Raw genomic sequence first — 20764 nt, 5'->3', positions numbered from 1 at the left:
AATATCAGTCATATTACAGTACATGTACTTACTATACACGTCCTGTCAGCAGTAGACTGTTGGGATTCAGTTCATTCATTCAACACCCTGTTTGGTGTAATCTGAGGTCAGTCCTTTAAACATTAACCACTGAGGGGCCGTTTCAAATAGAGCAGGATCATTGCAGGGTTTTTATCCTTTAATTAACATTACTGATGCCAAAACACTGTACTCTGGCCTTGTTAGCTCTGGTATTGATTCCTGTGAGGTTATGTAAACTATGTGAGCTATGTAACCAATCTGAGTACATACATGCTGTTCTATTTATCAGACATATTCTATATAATGTTTATGTCTTATTTTCATATTAGCTTTGAACTTGTACTTAGTACTTTCAGAGCTCTTTGTATTCTCATTGCCACTGAACTCTCTGAGAACCTTCACATGGCTTGAACGATTCCTCACCATCGCAGCAAGTTTTGAAAGCTTTTTGAAAGCGCACATTTGGCCACACAGCACGTTTCAGTCTCAGGTGTGTGCATTTTTATTTTAGTTATTTACCTCATATTTCAATTTAAGCCTGTATCATTAGCTCCGCTGTCATCATTTACCATCAGTATGAGCTGCAAACTCTGTTTCTGAGCCTTTATGTGGTTTAAATGCCCAGACCTACTGTAGTGTGAGCTGATGGTGTAACATTTATTTGCTTTTACAAAGAAAAAACGCATATAATTATATATTAAGACAAGATTTTCTGTTTTATTAACTCCAAGCATCTTTCACTGCTTAATGCTGGTTATTGTTTTCCTTCTTGAATAAAGTGTATAGATCTTGCTGCATTTCTAGAATCATCCAAGGCAGATGCATGACGCACCGAAGTCTCCACTGAGTCACCAATGTAAAGAGAAAGATCGAGACTCTACGGATCCACCTCGTTTGACACGAGGAATTCCTGATATGCCCAACGTAACTTAGCGTGTAAATCACACATAAGATTGGAGTGACAATAGTAAGACATCTTAAATGACATCACATTAATATTAATCCAGATGGCGTGGAAAGGGAGATATCTTTTACAAAGGGTTGGTTGTCCACATGTATTTTTTTTTTACTGCATCTCCTCACATCCCTCCTCTAATCAAGCCCTTAATACAGTTCTGGATTTTAAAATATGACTAAACGTGCGTAACGCGAGGAAGGTGGAGGGCGAACACACGTGCGTAGTACCATCGTCTCTGACATGCGAGTGAGCGGAATCAAAAACAGGAGAAAACAAACTATAGACAGAACAGTGAAAAGGAACAAGTTTAATAAACACCAGGAGAACACAATACAGGACAAAACCAAGGAACAAACAAAAGAAGAACAGGCTAATCAGGGTGAGGATGAACACTACGTAAATTAGGGAAATAAATATTTAAGGAAAGACAAACGGGAAAACAACGAAGCATAAAACTAAGACAAGCGGGGGAAGAAGAAACAAGGAAGGGGAGCACACAGAACCAGCTACTTTAGCTAGACTAAAGATAAGAGACAAACACAGGTAACGGAACAAAAAGGAAAACCACACAACACTATCGTATATGAAAATGGTAAAGAAACCTAAACATAAATGAAGTAACGGGACAACACCTGACGCGAAAAGAGAACTAAGACAGGCGAATATGAATAGAGAAAGCAACTAGATGTGGAGCTGTTGAAATATGTTGTTAATTTTATTCTAAAAGGGAGAACAGCATTGTGCACGCAGTGAAGTTTGATTTTCAGTTCAGTTCCAGCTCACATGGAATTAAACCCCTTATATGTTTTATTTAGCACATGATTCTATTGGTAAGGTTATGAAGCTTGCCTCTGCAGTGCCTGGCATGCCAGTATTACTGAGATTTCTTATGATCATGTTCATAGCTAACCTACATACAAAGAGTCAAATGTTCAAATGTTGTGTCCAGTGTTCATTTGATCCCAAAGTTAGCTGAAGAGTATTTGTACTTTTTCTGCTATCTTAACAAGATCAGGCAAGCAGACCTAAGCTTGTGAGATTTTTTATTGACTTAGTAGATTTGGTTTCGCACAAGTTCAGGACATGAGGTGAATAAACTGTTTTGTGAACTCCGATAGAATAAGAGGTCTGAGAGTTGGTACCATCTTCTGTGGAAAGTCCTTCATGGTCAGCCAGCATACATGAAGAGCAAACAAACTGGAAGCTTGTGTCATTACATTTGTCTCCTTGCCATGTCTGTTTTGTACATTTTCCAGTTCCACAGGATTCAGTGAGACATGTATGAAATGATTGATTAAGAATTCGAGCAAGAATGCTAATGTTAGATGTGGCTCTAATTTACATATTACAGACCTCCCAGTGGAGCTGACGAGTGCCTGAGGGAGCTGATGTCTACCTGGTGGAGTTAAATTCTACCTGGTGGAGTTATGGTGTACCTGGTGAAGATGAGGTCTACCTGGTGGAGGTCCACCTGATGGAGATGAGCTGCACATGGTCGATTTGAGGTGTGCCTTAATACTACTTAATTGAAGCACACACATATTGTCACAGCATGTTTATATTTCCCCCTAAGATAATGTAAGAGAAATTATAAACATTAACTTCCTGTCACACACTTAACCTTTTAGTTAACTGTTGGAAAATCTACTTACATTGTAAGTGACACTAAGCAGTAAGTAGGAATCGTTTTTTGTTTTCTTTCGCATCCTGAAGGTACTAAGGAGATTAATCACACTATTTGTCTTTTTTCCCTTAATTCACAGCCACAATCCACAGGAACATTTCCCTAGGACAATTTTAGCTTCAACAGTTTTTTTTTGGGAAGGATCAGTCTGGCATTCTCTTGATTTTTGTTTAAGGTAACATTAGCTAATGTTACTCCCAGAGTGTCCTTTTTAGCAAGAGGAACCATATGAATCAAAATAATGATAACTCAGGATATGACATCATACACATCATAACTGATAATGTAACATCAAACTAATGACATCATCACATAATGTAAAAGCAACCTGGTGAATTTTATGTAGAATGTAACATATAGAATAAGAACTCTGAGTTGTGTTAATTGTGTAACATTGATTTAAACTTTTTGAGATGTTGAGAGAGACACCTTGAGAGAAACGTTAGCACTGAATATATGTTTAACACACAATCTTTAGTAAATCCTTCATACAAAACTGGAAACTGAACAGCAACCTCAACAAAAAAAGAACTAAGATTTACTAAATGGCTCCGTTTGTGTTTGTCTATGGTGCTGAAACTAACTCTGTAATTTCAGCACCATGGGCAGCAGGCAGGCTGTCTAGGACTTCAGAACTATCTCAGAAGTGCTTTGCTTTACTTAATAATACCTTTGTGCATAAGGGACTCAGTCTCTCTTACAGAGTAACTGTAAGGAGAGTGAGCCCTGTGAGTGAGCGCATGGTCACACACACTTTCTTTAGTTCTACACCCTTGTGGTTTCCCTGACCCCCCTGCTGTTCCTCAAGTGCTCCTTTCCTGGACGACAGCCAACTCACTCTTTCCATCACATTTGACAGCTGTAATCACGCACATGGTTCCTGTTATTCAGCTCTTGTGTTCTGTCCTCTCAGAGCAAGAGACACACCAAAGTTTAGCAATTATAAAACTCAGACAGATGGATAAAGGGTTCAGGAAAGTGAGAACAGGTTTCTGCTGTGTCAACACTGGGCACAGTGGACTTAAATAAAGCATTGAAATATTATCTTCTGCCCGAGCTGTGATTGATTTCCAGAGTTGTACCACAACCATGAATACAGATACATGCGTTCTTTCACAGGTGAAGAATGTACGAAAAAGGGAGGAAGCGTCAGTTTCTGTCTGAAGAGTCAGACAAAGCAAACAAAGAGAAACTAAGAATGGGCACAGAAGACAATGAAAGAAACTCAACGTAACAATAACTGTTGCAGCACTTAAAAAAAGGGGGTTTAAAAGGAAGGAAAGAAAGACATAACGACACAGGTGGCACAGTGACTGAGACGGAGCACACGCGACCTGTGCATGGCATGGCACAACAGCAAAACACAAAGATCCTTTAAACAAAAGACACAATATAAACAAAAGCCACGTGGTAGCTGCCATCGTAGCCAGACGGAGGGCACCGTTACAGTCTCCCCCACCAAAGACACGCCTCCCAGTGGTCATGGACGCAGACTCGGGAGGTGGAGCAGAGAAACACGGCCACGCCAGCACAGTTCACTGAACAGTGCACAGCCACACCATCCTGTGGGAGGGATGCAGCAGAGCCCAGGCACGGTAAATACAGCACCACCTAGAGCCTGGGGCATGTTAAACACCACATCACCCAGGGGCAGAGCATGGTAAACATCGCTCCAGCAGGGCGTAGGGCACAATAAACACAGTGCCATGTAGGCCCAGGGCACAGTGAGTCCTCAAGATGACACTGTTTCTCCTGGTGAGGCCAAGGTTTCTGTCAGATAGTGTAGTGGACAACATACATTCTACATAGTGCAGCTTTCACTTTATTTGGAGAATTTAGTCCTTGATTATAGACATTTAGTTAATAGTCTACAGACATTTTAGGTCATTTTAGCTTTCACTTTAATTGGACAGTCCAGTCTTTTGCTGTAGATGTTTAGACGACAGTCTATATAACATCAGTTTGTTTCAAGTGCTAATAAACTTTCACTAGTCCAGTTGAAACATGTACATATTTAAGAGTCAGGTAACATGTAAGACATGATCAGGTGTTGTACTGTTTACCAATTATGAGTTATGACATTAATTTTATTTTATAATTCCCTTTGGATCCATATATAAAACATTAAATAGATGCATTTGTTTTTGTCTACAAACTCACAGACCCTGTGCCCCAGGTCGTCTTTCTGTTTCTAGTAAAGTGGGTTGTGAATATATAAAAGTGTGTGTGTTATTTATAATCCATGCTGTAGCATTAGATATGATCTGAAAATGTATTGTAAAAGTTGATAAATTCGATAATTCTGCCAGTTATTTTTATCAGGTGGATTTTATAGTTTTATATATATATATATATATATATATATATATATATATATATATATATATATATATATATATATATATATATATATATATATATCACAGATATCTATGCACTAAGACAAATAATCAAATAATCAGAGTAAGTAATCATTACGTGGTGACAGAGTAAATGTTACTTTAAATAATAAATCTTGGTGGTAACAGTACAGTGCAATTTTTATTAGTGTAATGGATCATTATGCCTTTGTAGGGGGATTAGTCACTGCATTTACTCACCCCTACTCATAATTAAGAGAATAGAGTCAGAATGTAGGAGAATCAACAGACTTCTTATGAGTTTACAAGTAGAAAAAATTCAAACCAACAATTAAGTTACAATCCAGTAAAAACTGCAATTTAACGTTTTACCACTAGGTGGTAAATGCTACAAATTTTACATAAATCATAAGGCAACACTAGGACTATAAAAATGACAAATTTCTTATTAAGACTGATTTATAAAAAGAAAAATGTCAAGTTTTCCTTCTACAAGATAAATGTATTTTTTTTATTTACATAATTCACACCTTTAACCTCAGCATTATTACATGGACCTAAAAAAGGCTTGATATGCAGAAGTTGAACGCAACAGTACATTTGTGGTGTGAGAAGAGTTCACATCTCTGGTGGTGGAGTGACATTCTTATAGAGTGAAGACCATCTTTTGACCAGCAAACACATCTCTCCTGCAAACTAATTACCCATCAAATTTGAAATGGAAACACACTACTCAAGCTGAAAATGTGCAATTAAAATTCACCCTGACTTATGTTTCATGCAATGCATTGTGGGTAAAAATAATGCTCTGAAATTAAATGCTCCTTTAAACATCTGTTCACACTTTTTTTAATGTCTCAGGTAGCCAGTTCTGTGGCTGCTGTAATTCCACCTGCTATTTTCTTTAATAATAATTTGAAGTACTTTGGGTGTCATAGTGAAATGAACTGACCAAACAGCAGTGAGGGAGGTTATGTTGGGTCTCACCCCCTGAGCTTCTACATCGTGTCTCTATGACAAAGGACGGAGCCGCTTAACTAAGAATGAGACCGTCCTCACTGACAATGTGAGAATATCTGATAGATCACTGACTGATAAGGAAGAAAGAGGACGTACCACATGACAACTTACAAAACCTCCTGCATCTCTATATTTAGTGTGTGTGTTGTGTTGAGGTTAGTTTGTCAGAACTTCATTTGAATACACTTCCTCTCCACTGTAAGTCTAGTTGTCAGATCATTCAGTAGACTGTATTGAAGAGTGTGTGTACGGTGTGTATCAGAAGTCCTGCTGTAGCTGTGTGTAGTGTGGTTGGAACTCAGTAAAAATGCAGGTGTGTGTTTATCTGCTTCTTGTGCTCCATGCTGTTGATGGTGAGTGTGACTTTCTCTCTAATTCTGTAGATGATCAAATATCTACTAAGTAGCTACTTTATAAGTAACACATGGCCGTATTAAATATATTTATTTATTTCGTTCCATTGGGGGTGTCAGTGATGACCTCTCAACCCTGGCCTGGTAGCAGAGGCCTGACACATGTGGCCTCAGATTCTGTTCTGCTGACACTGTTTTCATATTTGTGTTACATACCGCTCTATCTCTGACTCTTCACTCTGTGTGTGTGTGTGTGTGTGTGTGTGTGTGTGTGTGTGTGTCAGAAGGTCCTGCGTTCAGTCTCCACCACTGCCAAGTTGCCATTGTTGGGCACTTCAGCAAGACCCTTAGCCCTCATTTGCTCAAGTTGTACTCAGTCATAAGTATAAGTTGCTTTAGATAAAAGTGTCACATAAATGTAAAACTCACTGTTTAGATTTTGCATGAATTCATAGTGCTTATTTGCTCCTGTGAACTTGAATATTCAGCCTGGTGACAAACTGCATGCTTGAACAAGTCAGAATACCACAGACCAAAGGAGGGAGGGAGGACAAATTTGAACAAGTGAAAGTAGGAAGAGGGAAGTGTGTGTGAGCTGAAGTGTTTGTCTTGGTTTCAGTTCTCATGTGTTCACTCACCCACTCACGCCACAGTCCTAAAAACAGTGTGTTTAGGTATGACAGGCTTCGTGGAGGAGCAGTCAGATAGTTCTTCATGTAGTCAGTGATGTCTCACTCCTGCTGCAGGGACATCACACGTACAGTAAGACAGTCACAGATCAGCACTAAAGAGGATAGAGGAGGACAGCACACCACATACACACACGTACAACAGATGAGTGTGTGTGGGGGTACTCAAGGCAAATTTACACATGCACTGCAGACCTGTGTGTGTGTGTGTGTGTGTGTGTGTGTGTGTGTGTGTGTGTGTGTGTGTGTGTGTGTGTGTGTGTGTGTGTGTGTGTGTGGACATGTGTGACTGGGTGCACAAAGCATAATTTAGGTTGTATATTAACCAGTAAAACGAAATAACAAAATAAAAGCACAGGACAGATGGAGAGTGTAAAGGTTTATGAGCCATGGAAAAGCCCGTTGCTGTGGAGTATATATGTTTACATGTGAATGTGAGGTGATTAATGGCAGCAGACGTGTGATCTCTCTTTAGCCACTTTGTATCTAGTATTATTTGTGTGTCTTTCAGATGTTTTCACGGTGCGGTCACATGGTCAGTGTGGGTGTTTGTACCACAAAACATCATGGAACAGAACAGGAAATGACAGCAAGAGTTCTCAGCAGTCAGAGGATGATGTAGCACCATGTGTGTTTGGGGAAGTCTAAAAAGAACCGCTAATCATAAAATGAAAAGAAGAAATAAGAGCTCTGACCAAGTTAATTTGTTCTCAGTTCCTCTCTGCTGGGTGGACATTGGAGTCTGGTGGACTGAAGTACTGCTGAGAGACTGCTGGAGTCAGTGTGTGTCCACAGTGGTAGTGGAGTTCTGGGTGTAGAGTGGTCAGTATGTGCTGTGAGGTCAGTGGTGTTTCCATAGTGACAATGCTGCTGAGTTTGTGTCTTTTCTTCACTGTGCTTCATCTCACTGTGCTTCAGCTGGGTACTGTTGACTCTCCAGGAGATCTGTGTACTCATATCACACCTGAATGAGGAGGATGAGGGAGACTACAGGTGTAATATTAATGGGGGTGAATACACAGACATGAAACTCACTGTTACAGGTAAAATACATCAGATCAGACTTAAAAAAACCCTCACCTGTATGTTGCTTTTTTAAGCATACATTTCAAATGTCTTTGCCATCTCCACGTAGGACATTCTAAAGATCATCATGGAGTTGTACTTCTTAATCACATGATTATTATGATTACATAACAGTTTATTTGAACTGTGTGTCTATAATGATCTACTTTGTTACCTGGGTGTTCCACTGACTGCCCATCCACAGCTGGACATATGAATCTACATGCTCGTGTGGGAGGGCCTGTTCTCTGTTTTGGTCATTATTCTCCAGTGACCAAAATCCAGACTAGACCAGTACCTTCAACCATGGCATCATATCAAAGACTTACTGGACCTCACTGCACAGAGACCCCAGATAAAGGTAAGAAGCCACAATTCTGATATGTTTTGATATTGTGTGAAGATATTACACGTAAATTAATTATCTACAGTTTTCAATTTTGTACACAAGCAGTTTTGAGCTTTACTGAGATTTTAATCAGATCTCTCTCTTTCCACTTATAGGTATAATAACCTTCAGCAGTTTTGTTTTAAACACTATGTCAGTATTATATTTCTGCGAGCTCCAGTCACAGTCTTCTCCCCAACATCCAGGGATCCAGGCAGCAGCTTGGGATGTCAGTGATAGGGAGCCCTCTGGAGTAGCCATGGCTAGAGGAATATCCCCTAGCGTTGGAGCAGCACACTTCACCTCGGGGAACACCTGTTCTGTGCTGTCCGAATAGCTCAGCCTTGAGCGAAGCCCTTTGAGCAGTCCGTTTGTTGGGGAGAGCGTCAGTGTACTGTGGTGGTCGGTCATTCTGTGACAGCCAGAGTGCCACAGGGCAAGGAGCAGGACACACAGACCTCCCACAGACATTTATGAGACACGAACGATATGCAAAATGGCACTCACACACAATAAGCCGTGTGAACATGAGAAACATCTACCCTGACCACAAATAACGCAAATAATGACCTACAAAGAACTACACACATACAGGAGTTTAAATACAAACATAAATGAAACACAGAATAAGGTGTAGGTGTGAAATAACAAGGGGTTGTGGTCACAAATAAGACACAAGTCACAATAAACAATCAATAGTGAACTCCCATTGCACGCAGCGGGCTGTACCATATGGTCAGTGGGAAGAAGCCTGTTTCCATGATATCACACAGACATCCACATTAGCACTAAGACTAGAACATAATAATAAGTAATCATAGTAATCAAACAATCAGAGAAAGTAATTAACACATGGGGACAGAGTCAGTGTTACTTTGAATAATCACTATTGGTGGTAACAGTACAGTGACATTTACAATAGTGTTATAGATAATTATGCCTTTGTAACATTATTAGTTATTGTATTTACTCACCCCTACCCATAATTAAGAGAACGGAGTCAAAATTTAGGAGCATCAACAGTTCTTATGAGTTCATGTGTAATTAAAATGTCAAAGCAAAACTTATTCAAATTAACATTCCAAATGTATTGCTGTGTGTATCTTGCGGACAGAAGTACGTCAGTTTCATCTGAATACACTTCCTCTCCACTATAAGTGTAGCTGTGAAGTCATTCAGTAGAACGTATTGAAGAGTGTGTATGGTGTGTATCAGCAGTCCTGCTGTAGCTGTGTGTAGTGTGTGTGTAACTCAGTAAGAATGCAGGTGTGTGTTTATCTGCTCCTTGTGCGCCACACTGCTGATGGTGAGTGTTACCTTCTCTCTACAGGTGTTGTCATCCTCATAAATTCATTTACACAAAGGTATTTATATCTGGGATCAGCAGAGAGCAATAGCCCATCACTTACCCCAGATTCGGTCTATCGACCAAGAAATTTTGCCTCTTTAGTTTAGAAAAAAAGCAGTTAAATGCGAACGTTGCTAACAAACACTGGAGGTCTACAGCAACTCAAATATAGCCTTCGTAAATACATGCTCACAAACTTCTCTCAAGCCGGTCAAACTGCATCCAAGTGTTAATAAATGTCTCCCAGACTAGTGTGTCGTATAACTCACTGTGAACTAGACAAGTTAAGAAACACGTCACCGGGAAGTGACCTGGATGAGGTTTGAGGACATGTAGCTCGATATCTGACTTATTTACAAATCCTATTAGCTATCATTGCTGTTGGCTTCCAGTGTTTGTTAGCAATGTTAGCAGCTTTTGTTCTAAACTAAAGGAGCAAAATATGGACTCCAAATATGTCTTGTCCACCCAGGTTAAGGGAGAATAAAGTAAATTTGTTGACTTTATTTGTTAAGTGGCACTGAAATCTGCGCTGTGGTTCGGTCCAGTAGCGAGTAACCGGTGCTAATTACTTGCTAATTGCTAATTAGTTACTTCAGACCAGCATAAGGTAGGAATTGTAGGAACATTACTAAGACTGACAAAATTAAGAAACAGAGTATTGTGACTCTAACTAGGAAAATTTCGGTCTATAAGTTTGTACTTTTATAAAACTTATATATATATATATATATATATATATATATATATATATAAAATGTGCTCACTTGTTTATTTCTGTTTGTGTTATTTATTCCTCACTTGTTCATTCTGTGTATGATGCAGTTCTTGTCTACTACCCACTTCTGTATCCAGCTGCCTGTGACAGAGGTCACACCTCATTGTGGTTGATTTGTATATGTGGTAGAGTATTTTACATGTGGTGTATGATGTATGTGTTTGGTGCTTCTGTGTGTTTTCCAAAGTGGGGAGTGGGTGCGGGTTTGGGCGAGAGACTACAGAGGATTCTGATCTCATGAGTGTTGACATACAAAATGTCACATGCTTTATGAAAAGCAAACACTTCATCCAAAACTATTTCCAAAATGATATTTCTGCATCAAGCATCTATACAAATATAAAATGTATGGCTTTTTCTGCATGGCAACTACACACTGATATGATAAATGGAAAACACTACTAGCTTGTGTTTTTTAAATTTCCACTTTGCAGAGCACAGCATTCTGCTGTGAAGGTCTGTCATAGTACTCACATGTACATGTATTTTCCCAAATATACAGACTATGTATGTATATTCAGTACATACACACCATAAAGTAAAACACAATTACAAGGGGAAAGTAAAATCTTTTGCATGAACATTACTGCAACACACATGCTGTATATACTGTAATATATAGAAGATAACAAAATAGGCTTGTAATAATGAAACAGAAATTAGGGTGCATCTTGTCTCCTGCAAGGGTTTGGCTACAAGATCTTATCAACATCACAGATGTCTGGTCAGGCAGTGAGGGAAGTACCACCTGGAGTGACGTATCCACCCCTGACATGCTCCATCATCAATGTCACCACAAGCTTCCTCCATCACCTGGAGAAGGTGTATGTGTAGGTGGGCTGTTGATCATGGACCTTCCACCTCCATGCTGAAAAGAACTCCTCAACAGGATTTAGGAAGTGGTGGAAGGTGAAGCACAACACATCATGGGTGTTCAGTGTGTACCAGAGCAGCCTGGCAGAAACTTGTTATTGTAGACAACAACAAACCTGGACTGCTCTGGTCCAGTCCCCTGGTGATGGGGAATGAGTGTGTTGTGTAGTGTATGGAGGAAGGTGATGACGTGGGCAGTTGTAAGGACCAAGAGTGACATGATGATGAATGACATCATTCTGGCTAATGGCTGCACACATTGTGACATCACTCATGTGCTGCTCAGGGACACTGACTATAGTGTAGTGACTTAGATTAGGCTGGACCCCTGCTCAGCTCTTCTGAAACACAACCCATGCTTAACTATTTGGTCAACCAAAGTAGCCCAGATCTCATCAGTGATGGTTGCTCTTCCTCATCCTCTCCCTCCAGTATTGGCCTCCATTTATATCCGACAAAGATATCGAGCCACGTTGGTGGCCCGAGTGTTGATGGGTGTGGACCAGGACGTGCAGACCCCCTCGTCTGTGAAAGATGTTTATTAACATAAAACATGGGACAACAACAGTGGCACTCTCATACAGCGGGTGAAATAAGTATTGAACACGTCACCAATTTTCTAAGTAAATATATTTCTAAAGGTGCTATTGACATGAAATTCTCACCAGATGTCGGTAAGAACCCATCCAATCCACACATGCAACGAAATCAAACCATAGATGTCCATAAATTATGTGTAATAATGAGAAGTGACACAGGGAAAAAGTATGGAACACATGAAGAAAGAGAGGTGCAAAAAGCCATGGAAAGTCATGACACCAGCTGAAATCTATCAGTAATTAGAAAGCAATCCTGCCAATTAGTGCAAATTAAATTAGATAGTTCAACTGATGGCCTATAAAAAGGTGTCTCATTAGCAAGGTGCCACACAAGAAACATCTCCTGATGGGTAAAAGCAGGGAGCTCTCTCAAGACCTTTGCAACCTTCTTGTTACAAAACATACTGATGGCATTGGTTACATAAGAATTTCTAAACTACTGAAGTTTCCAGTGAACACTGTTGGGGCCATAATCCAGAAGTGTAAAGAACATCATTTCACCATAAACCGGCCACGACCAGGTGCTCCCCGCAAGATTTTAGACAGAGGAGTGAAAATAATTATTAGAAGAGTTGTCCAAGAGCCAAGGTCCACCTGTGGAGAGCTACAGAAAGACCTGGAATCAGCAGGTACAATTGTTTCAAAGAAAAAAAGTAATGCACTCAATCCCCATGGCCTGTATGCATGCTCACCACCCAAGTCTCCATTGCTGAAGAAAAAGCATGTTGAAGCACATTTAAAGTTTGCTCAATAACATTTAGACAAGCCTGTGAAATACTGCGAGAATATAGTCTGGTCAGATGAGACCAAAATTGAACTCTTTGGATGCCGTAATACACACGATGTTTGGAGGCCAAAAGGCACCATACCAACAGTGAGGTTTGGAGGTGGGAACATCATGGTGTGGGGCTGTTTTTCAGCATATGGCACTGGCACGCTTCATATAATTGAAGGAAGAATGAATGGACAAATGTACCGAGACATTCTTGATAAAAAAATCTGCAGCCATTTAGATGAAAGGAGGGTGGACATTTCAGCAAGACAATGATCCCAAAGACACAGCCAAGGAAACTCTCAATTGGTTTCAGAGAAAGAAAATAAAGCTGGTAGAATGGCCCAGCCAATCACCTGACCTGAATCTAATTGAAAATCTATAGAAGGAACTAAAGCTCAGAGTTCATAGAAGGAGTTTGGATTTGAAGAGTGTTTGTGTGGAAGAATGGGCCAAAATGACACCTGAGCAATGCATACGACTAGTTTCTCCATACAGGTGTCTTGAAGCTGTCATTACCAACAAAGGCTTTTGTACGAAGTATTAAATAAATTTCAATAAGCATGTTCCATACTTTTTCCTTGTGTCATTTCTCATTATTACACATAATATTTTCACATTTGGTGTTTTTTCTTGAGTCTGAGTGGAACTGTTTCTATGTCACTGATCTGGTTTCACATTGTGTACAATTCTGCAGAACCATCTGCTCTACTTTGGTGTTCAACCCTCCTGATCAAGCTTGTCTGTCCAATGCATTGGTGAATTTGTACACCAATAATGTGTATATGTGAACCATACCACAGCTCAGTTAGAATGGTTTCCAGTTTAAGGTCCTAAAGACAAAAAAACAGACAGTGGCATCCAACTGCTGTCAGTGAACTGCACTCTACACACATTCTGCTGTCAAACTGCACCACACACACACGATGTACTTCATGAACAGTAGGTGTAAACAGAAACCACAACTCTTTCCTGCTTTGGCTCTTTATTTATGAAACAATAATAGACTCTCACAGTGCAAGTGACGCATACAGAAAACGGTTGGCATTTGACTCTAAAATGACCTGCTTAATAACAGAAAAATGTGCTACTATTTAAAGATTAAATATACAAAAATGCTTTGAGATACAGAAAATGCAGAAAAGACAATCTGCTGACAAAAATCCATAATGTAACAATAAAACAAATAGTTTTTGCAAATGTACAGAACAAAAACGGTACTTGCTTGTAGGAGTCACAATTTTAGTTGTAGATTTAGCGGTTAGCCTCCTTTCCGAAGCAGAAGATGAACCCAAAAGGAATAAAACCCAAGTACTCTGGTTCTTGGAGTGGCTACACTGTAATGTTATCAGTCTTAGTCCTGCCCCTGTTACTGTTAGTCCTCCACCTACAATTCCTAACTTATGCCAGTCAGAAACCACACCTGAAGTAACTAATTAGCAGTTAATTAGTAAAATACAGCAAATTATACAAAGTCAGCACTGAAACCAAGACAGAAGAACATAACAGTTCATTGGCTAGATACCATACAATAAAAGTCCCTGTGTGTGTGTGTGTGTGTGTGTGTGTGTGTGTGTGTGTGTGTGTGTGTGTGTGTGTGTGCACATATACCCGTGTGTGTGAATTTAAGTTTGTTAATTTAGTTTGATCCTGGCATATTCTGTATTATCTCCATTATCCATTGCTCTGGGTGCTGGTCTGGTGGTGTTAATTTGGGCTACAGTAGAATACATCACATCATCCTGCAGAAAATATCACAATTACAAAATATTAACACACATACAGACTAATGCACACCCTGTTGAGTGGATTAATACAAGTGTTAATATAATAAATGTATTGTATTGCAGAGGTGTTAATGGGTGTTAATTGTAATATACATTTAATCCATAACTGCGCATGTAAATCTAATTTATGGCAGCACGTGTGTAATCTGTTTATACATTCACAAACATTTAAACACTCACCGGCCACTTTTATAAAGACACAGAAATGACCTGCAGTCTGTAATTTAATATGTGCACATATCTTGCAGGTGTGCACCACTGTTTACTGGGTGACCACTGGAGCACTGCTGAATGGATCCTACCTGAATGGTGGACCACTCTAAACAAAGAAGTGTCTCTGCAGTGGTAGTGTCTTTAGAGCATGTATGAGTGTGTAACAAGAAAAGCAGTGTGTCTGAAGTTTATACACAAGCCTGTGGAACTGTACACAGGTATATAACGCAGCTAGAAGATAACTGGATGTAGTGTGAAGGTGATCCTAATAAAGTAGCTGAGCAGAGTAACCATATACATACATCATCTGCCCTTTTTAATACAAATGATAAATGTTTGTTGATCAATTTTTCTTTAGTTAATGAGTGCTTACTGAAGAGAGCTTGAAAACTAGTCTGACCAAAATGAATTTTTCCAGTACACAAAAGATACCCAGATGACATACTGCTATGGCCAAATAATCCAGTACGTGACCAGGCCTGTCTCCATGGTGTACAGCATCTCATCATGCAACAGTGGCCGTAAATCACAAGTGGGTAGAACTTCATACGTTCACATGACCCCTTAGTATGGTTTGCGTTTTAGTACACACTGGATATTATGCATCATACTACTACAGGGAACAGTAAACATTATACGGTATATAATGAGTCCAGTATGCAGCATAAGTATGTAGTAAACTATTTTGTATATGGCCCAAATGTTTCTTGCCTCATGTCGATGTTACATGAAGGGATTGGCTGGCAATTACATTATTTCGATCTTAACGTTGTAGTCATGTACAGAATGTCAGAACAATCATGCAGAAACAGTCACATTCACTGATCCAAGCTTTGACACTGTAGAACAGATCTGTGCACTGAATCAGAGTTCACTGATATTATAACATGGATGTGTGACACTCACCTGTGTCTGCTGATCTCTCCTCTGTCCTGTTTGTCCCTCTCTGCTCACCGTCTGTTCACGTCTCTGAACTACAAAATTAACTCAGTGTGAGATGGATGTGGATATGTATGTATTTATGTGTGTGTGTGTGTGTGTGTGTGTGTATGTGTACCTCTGTATCTCCAGCAGATGACTCCTCCTAATCCCATCAACAGCAGTAAACCCCCCACACCAGCTAATATGACATGACGTGTGTACAGTGGAGAAGTGTGAGCACCTGCATGTGGGAATGTGGGAAGCATTTATATTAAATTTAAATGTATTAATTGTCATTTTAAATATTATATTGTATGAATGTTTAACAAGCATTCAAAGCATATTCTTATTGACACACAAGCAAATAGAAAAGAACATGAATGGGTCTGTAATACGTCTCTACAGGCTCAGTTTGAAGTTACAGAGTCAGGCATTATACTTCATTGAGAGTTTACATTAAATGACGCATTAAATAACTTTTATTCTCAGAAACATCACAGATTTAAAGAAACCATTTAACCATTTGGAGACGTCATTGTAGTAGTAGGTTTAGTTGAAGCTGTTGGACTTGTTGTGTCAGTGTCCACTGGAGGAGGATTTACAGGTTTATATGGAGCCTCTGCAAGAATAGAAAAGTGTGATCAGTTATAAGTAATGAGGGTTCAGGACTGTTATGTATTTAACAAGTTTAGATTTTGTACTACAGAACTGATGTATGTACAGTTTGGCCAAACAGACGTGTTCAGTTCTCTGTGTCAGTGGTGGTGATACGTTGGCTACGTCTGAAGCTGCAGAGCTCTGTAGGTGCAGTGTGTCCTTCAGTCGTTTTCTGAGAGTGAATGAATTAGGGGCTCCTGGGTCGGGTCTCTCTCTCTCTCTCTCTCTCTCTCTCTCTCTCTCTCTCTCTCTCTCTCTCTCTCTCTCTCTCTCTCTCTCTCAGTTCATTTCAGTTCAGTAAGCTTTATTGGCATGACCATATACAACTATAGTATTGCCAAAGCGGTATTACAACATGAACATTACACAACATTACAACCTTTGCAATTTTGGAAATTAAGAATTCTGTTATAAAAGAACTTGAAGAGAAACTGTAATTGGTCTGAAATAATAATAATTAGAAGAAGTAAAAGTGAAAATAAAGGAAAATAAATAAATAATAAGGATGGAAAATAATAAATACTTAATAATAACAAATAGTTAATAATAATAAATAGTTAATAATGATAGTTAGGTAACTTTTATAAACTGGGTAATATAGTCTGTGTGTGTGTGTGTGTGTGTGTGTATGTTTGGGTGGGTTAATCACTGTCCCTCATCTTATGGCAGGCAGATATGTATCACCCAGCTAAAGCGCTGCTTTCCTTCTTTTTGCCCAGTAGGATGGGCAGTTTGTCAGTGTTAGACAGACACTTAAAGTTGGGGTGGACCGTCTCAGATTTTTTTTGCTGACAGAGTCTCTGTTCTCTGGGCAGCCATAACATTTATATCGGCTGGTCTGGACGGCCAGGCTGTGTTCTCTGAGTCTGGACTTTGTCAACGTGGTTCTGTGTTTAATGTCAGTAACTGCGTACAGGTCGTCTGCTACCGTGTACTGACGTTTTAGGGCCAGATAACGTTGCATTTTGCTTTGTGCTTGTGTTTGTGTTCCAGTGGGTGATGTAGTTTAGTTTGTGAAGTGTAATAATTTGGTTTGGTCTGATTGTTTGTACTTCAGACTGGTCCTGATGTGTTAGTGTTAGTGTGTGTTAATGAACAGCACCAGCTGTGAGAGGAGACTCTTCTCTCTGCTCTTTTTTTTCTCTCTCTCTCTCTCTCTCTCTCTCTCTCTCTCTCTCACACACACACACACACATGCATACTTATTACAACTCAAGGAAATGCGTTGACGTTCACCGCCTTGTTGTATTGTGAAAAGGAAGCGCAACGCTATTTTGTTTCATAAAGTCAAACGTTGTTTTTATCCCCATTCTTTGTCTTTTTAAAATTTTCTTTCTAACTCTCCCTCTCTCTGTCCCTCCTTCCTTCTCTCTCTCCATCTCTCGCTCCCTCCCTCCCTCCCTCTATCTATCTATCTATATACACTATGTATATATAACAGGATAGCGGACAAGAGTCATTAACTACATGCATGAAATACAAATACAAACAGAAGATGTAACTAGAAACAAACAGAAGTAGAACTGCAGATCCTGCCGCTGGATAGATTTTTTGTTTTATGTAGTACAGTAGTTATTGGTACAGATCAGTCACTATATGCAGTCAACAACATTTCATACATTAAATATACAAGAGGTTGGTTTACCTGTTACTTGGAGTTTGACGTCTATAAGATGATGACTGCTGATGCTACACCTGTACTGTCCCCCGTCCTCTTTAGTCAGACCAGATATGAATAGAGAGAAATTTCCTGGAGCAATAACCAGCTTAATTCTATCAGTGTAACGGTTTGTCTGGTCAGTTGGGTAGATGAAATTAGATTCTTCTATAAAACTCCATCTGACGGTTTTTGGCTCGGCCAGCAGTTCAGTGCAGTAACAGGGCAGCAGGACAGACCCTCCCACGTATCCACTCAGCACTGTGGGAGGATTCACAACATCCTTACAGACTAGAGAGAGCAGAAACACTGACATGTTACACTACTGTTATGAAGTAACCTGTACAACCAGTGACATTCTTCTGTGAACCATCATATGAAGACAAAACAAATCCATTTGTGGAATGTTTAACATCCTTTTGTTACAGAATTTATGCAAGTTTATGCTCTCTGTCACATGCATTAAAATATAAATGGATTAGAAACATCGTGTAGAGTCAGTGGTTCTAGCCCATCTGGTGTAATACACAGTTAGTGTTAACCATCCTCCAACTCCAGTCATGGTCATTGTCTGACCACTGAACCACTGCTGGCTGGATATCTTTCACTGTCAGAACACTCTCAACCTACCAGTAGCACTGAATCCAGTAACACTGCTGTACCTGAACCACTCATACCAGTACAACACCCACTACCAAGCCTCCAGCACTGTAGTGGGATTGACGTGTGGAGAATGGTTCAGTATCCACATATAATGAGACATCTGCGGTCAGAAACTGACCAGCGATATCCTGCGTGCAGGGTGACACACAAACTGTGTAAGACACCAGGTGGACACAGTCTGTAATTATACCTACACATTCACTTATTAGAGGTACTGAAAGTGTTCAGTGAGGGCAGGTGAAATGTATGTTAGTTGTGTTTAACTCTTCTAGACTGGTGACAGAGGGTGTCTGGTGACTAATATCTGAGGATAATGTGGTCCACATGTTAGATACATAAATATGTAATGGTGTTTCTCTATTTTTAAATGTCCTGTTTTTGAATGTTAGTAAAATGTGATGTATGTGTGTCTAATAAAGTGTGTGGTGAATGTATTTATATTACATTTATATTTATGTTTGAAAAGCGAAGTTCATGATGGAGATCCACCAGGCGAAATCTACTTAGATTTTAATTTGTCCGTTTTTCTGAATAATATTTTACCTGAAGCATAAAGTTTGATGTCTTTGTATTTATTCCCTTTAGTTAGACATCTGTAGTCTCCCTCATCCTCCTCAGTCAGGTGTGATATGAGTAGAGAGAGACTTCCTGGAGAGTGAGCAGTACCCAGCTGAATTCTGTTTCTGTACTGTTCACTCTCACTGGAGATCTCTGTATAACTGGAGTTTTGGTGTTTCTGCCAGGTGAAACTCTCAGGTCTGGTTTGTGGGTCAGTGCAGGAACAGGGCAGTAGTACTGAGTCTCCTGCGTATGTAGTGATGTCTGTGATCTTCTGATGTTCCAGTATACAGCCTGCAGAAACACACCAGTAGAAGACGTTCACTATCAATCCCCTCATGTGCATGTCCCAACATTTGAGTTTCATCTCTTTACTCTTTTTATCTCTTTTCTCTTTAACATGGCTTAACTATCTCAAGCACACAGTGATTTGTGATTGTTCAGAGTAACATTTACTATACAACCATGTACTGACTACTTACTTTACTCTGATTATTATGCTCTAGTCTGAGCACCGAATCCGATATGCATGGGTTATATGTAATTAGATATAACTGCACCACAATGACACATTGAGTTCAAGGTTTGGTTTACAACTGAAAGCAGCCTACTAACCAAATCTTAAATTCTACCTTACATTTTCAGGTAATATACAACACACACACGCACGCACACAATTTTATTCTCACCACCTACTTTATTAGAAACAGTAACATCACCCATTGGCACTAGTGTCCACATGTGCCTTTAAAGTGCCTTTTATAGGTGGTCAGAGATGTCGTCTCTAACTGAACTCCTACTAGATGTTTTCAGTGTTTCTTATAAAGTAGCTACTGAGTAGATATTTGATGATCTACAGAAGTAGAGAGAAGGTTACACTCACCATCAGCAGCATGGAGCACAAGGAGCAGATAAACACACACCTGCATTCTTACTGAGTTACACACAAAATACACACAGCTACAGCAGGACTGCTGATACACACCATACACACACGCTTCAGAACTACACTCTACTGAATAATATGACAACTACAGTTATAGTGCAGAGGAAGTGCATTCAGATGAAGTTCTGACCAACGTCTATCCCCAACACAGACACACATAAGTAAAAATGACAACATTCTCACTCACATATATAGTGATCCTGTAGGGTTTAATACATTGTCATTTGGTATGTCCTCTTTCTTCTTTATCAGTCAGTGATCTAGCAGATAGTTTCACATCATCAGTGAGAACGTCGACATTGTAACTTGAACGTTTCAGTCCGTTGTCATAGAGACAAAATGTGGTTGCCAGTGGGAGTGACCTAAAATGACCTCCCTCAGTGCTGTTTGGTCAGTTCATTTCTCTATGACATAGTCCAAAGCTTCGAATCAGTACAATAAAGAAGAATCTCAA

The 20764-nt window shown here is 39.6% G+C and overlaps 2 long non-coding RNA genes across 2 annotated transcripts; one reads left to right on the top strand and one right to left on the bottom strand.

Annotated features, from left to right (window-relative positions):
• Positions 1–808: 808 nt before the first annotated feature.
• Positions 809–2835, top strand: LOC145660151 (uncharacterized). The gene is made up of 3 exons (XR_014126332.1): positions 809–1522; positions 2331–2484; positions 2743–2835. It is a non-coding gene; the product is annotated as an uncharacterized LOC145660151 (long non-coding RNA).
• Positions 2836–15646: 12811 nt separating this feature from the next.
• Positions 15647–18194, bottom strand: LOC145660149 (uncharacterized). Its single transcript, XR_014126324.1, has 4 exons — positions 18132–18194; positions 16350–16448; positions 15966–16070; positions 15647–15882 (listed from the first exon to the last, which is right to left on the bottom strand). It is a non-coding gene; the product is annotated as an uncharacterized LOC145660149 (long non-coding RNA).
• Positions 18195–20764: the final 2570 nt, after the last annotated feature.

Source organism: Electrophorus electricus, chromosome 2, assembly GCF_041902795.1.
Source record: "Electrophorus electricus isolate QZ-2024a chromosome 2, ASM4190279v1, whole genome shotgun sequence".
NCBI classification, from domain to species: Eukaryota; Metazoa; Chordata; class Actinopteri; order Gymnotiformes; family Gymnotidae; genus Electrophorus; species Electrophorus electricus.
Note: the sequence above shows the minus strand (reverse complement) of the source record. Positions and strands in the feature narration are given on the sequence as shown.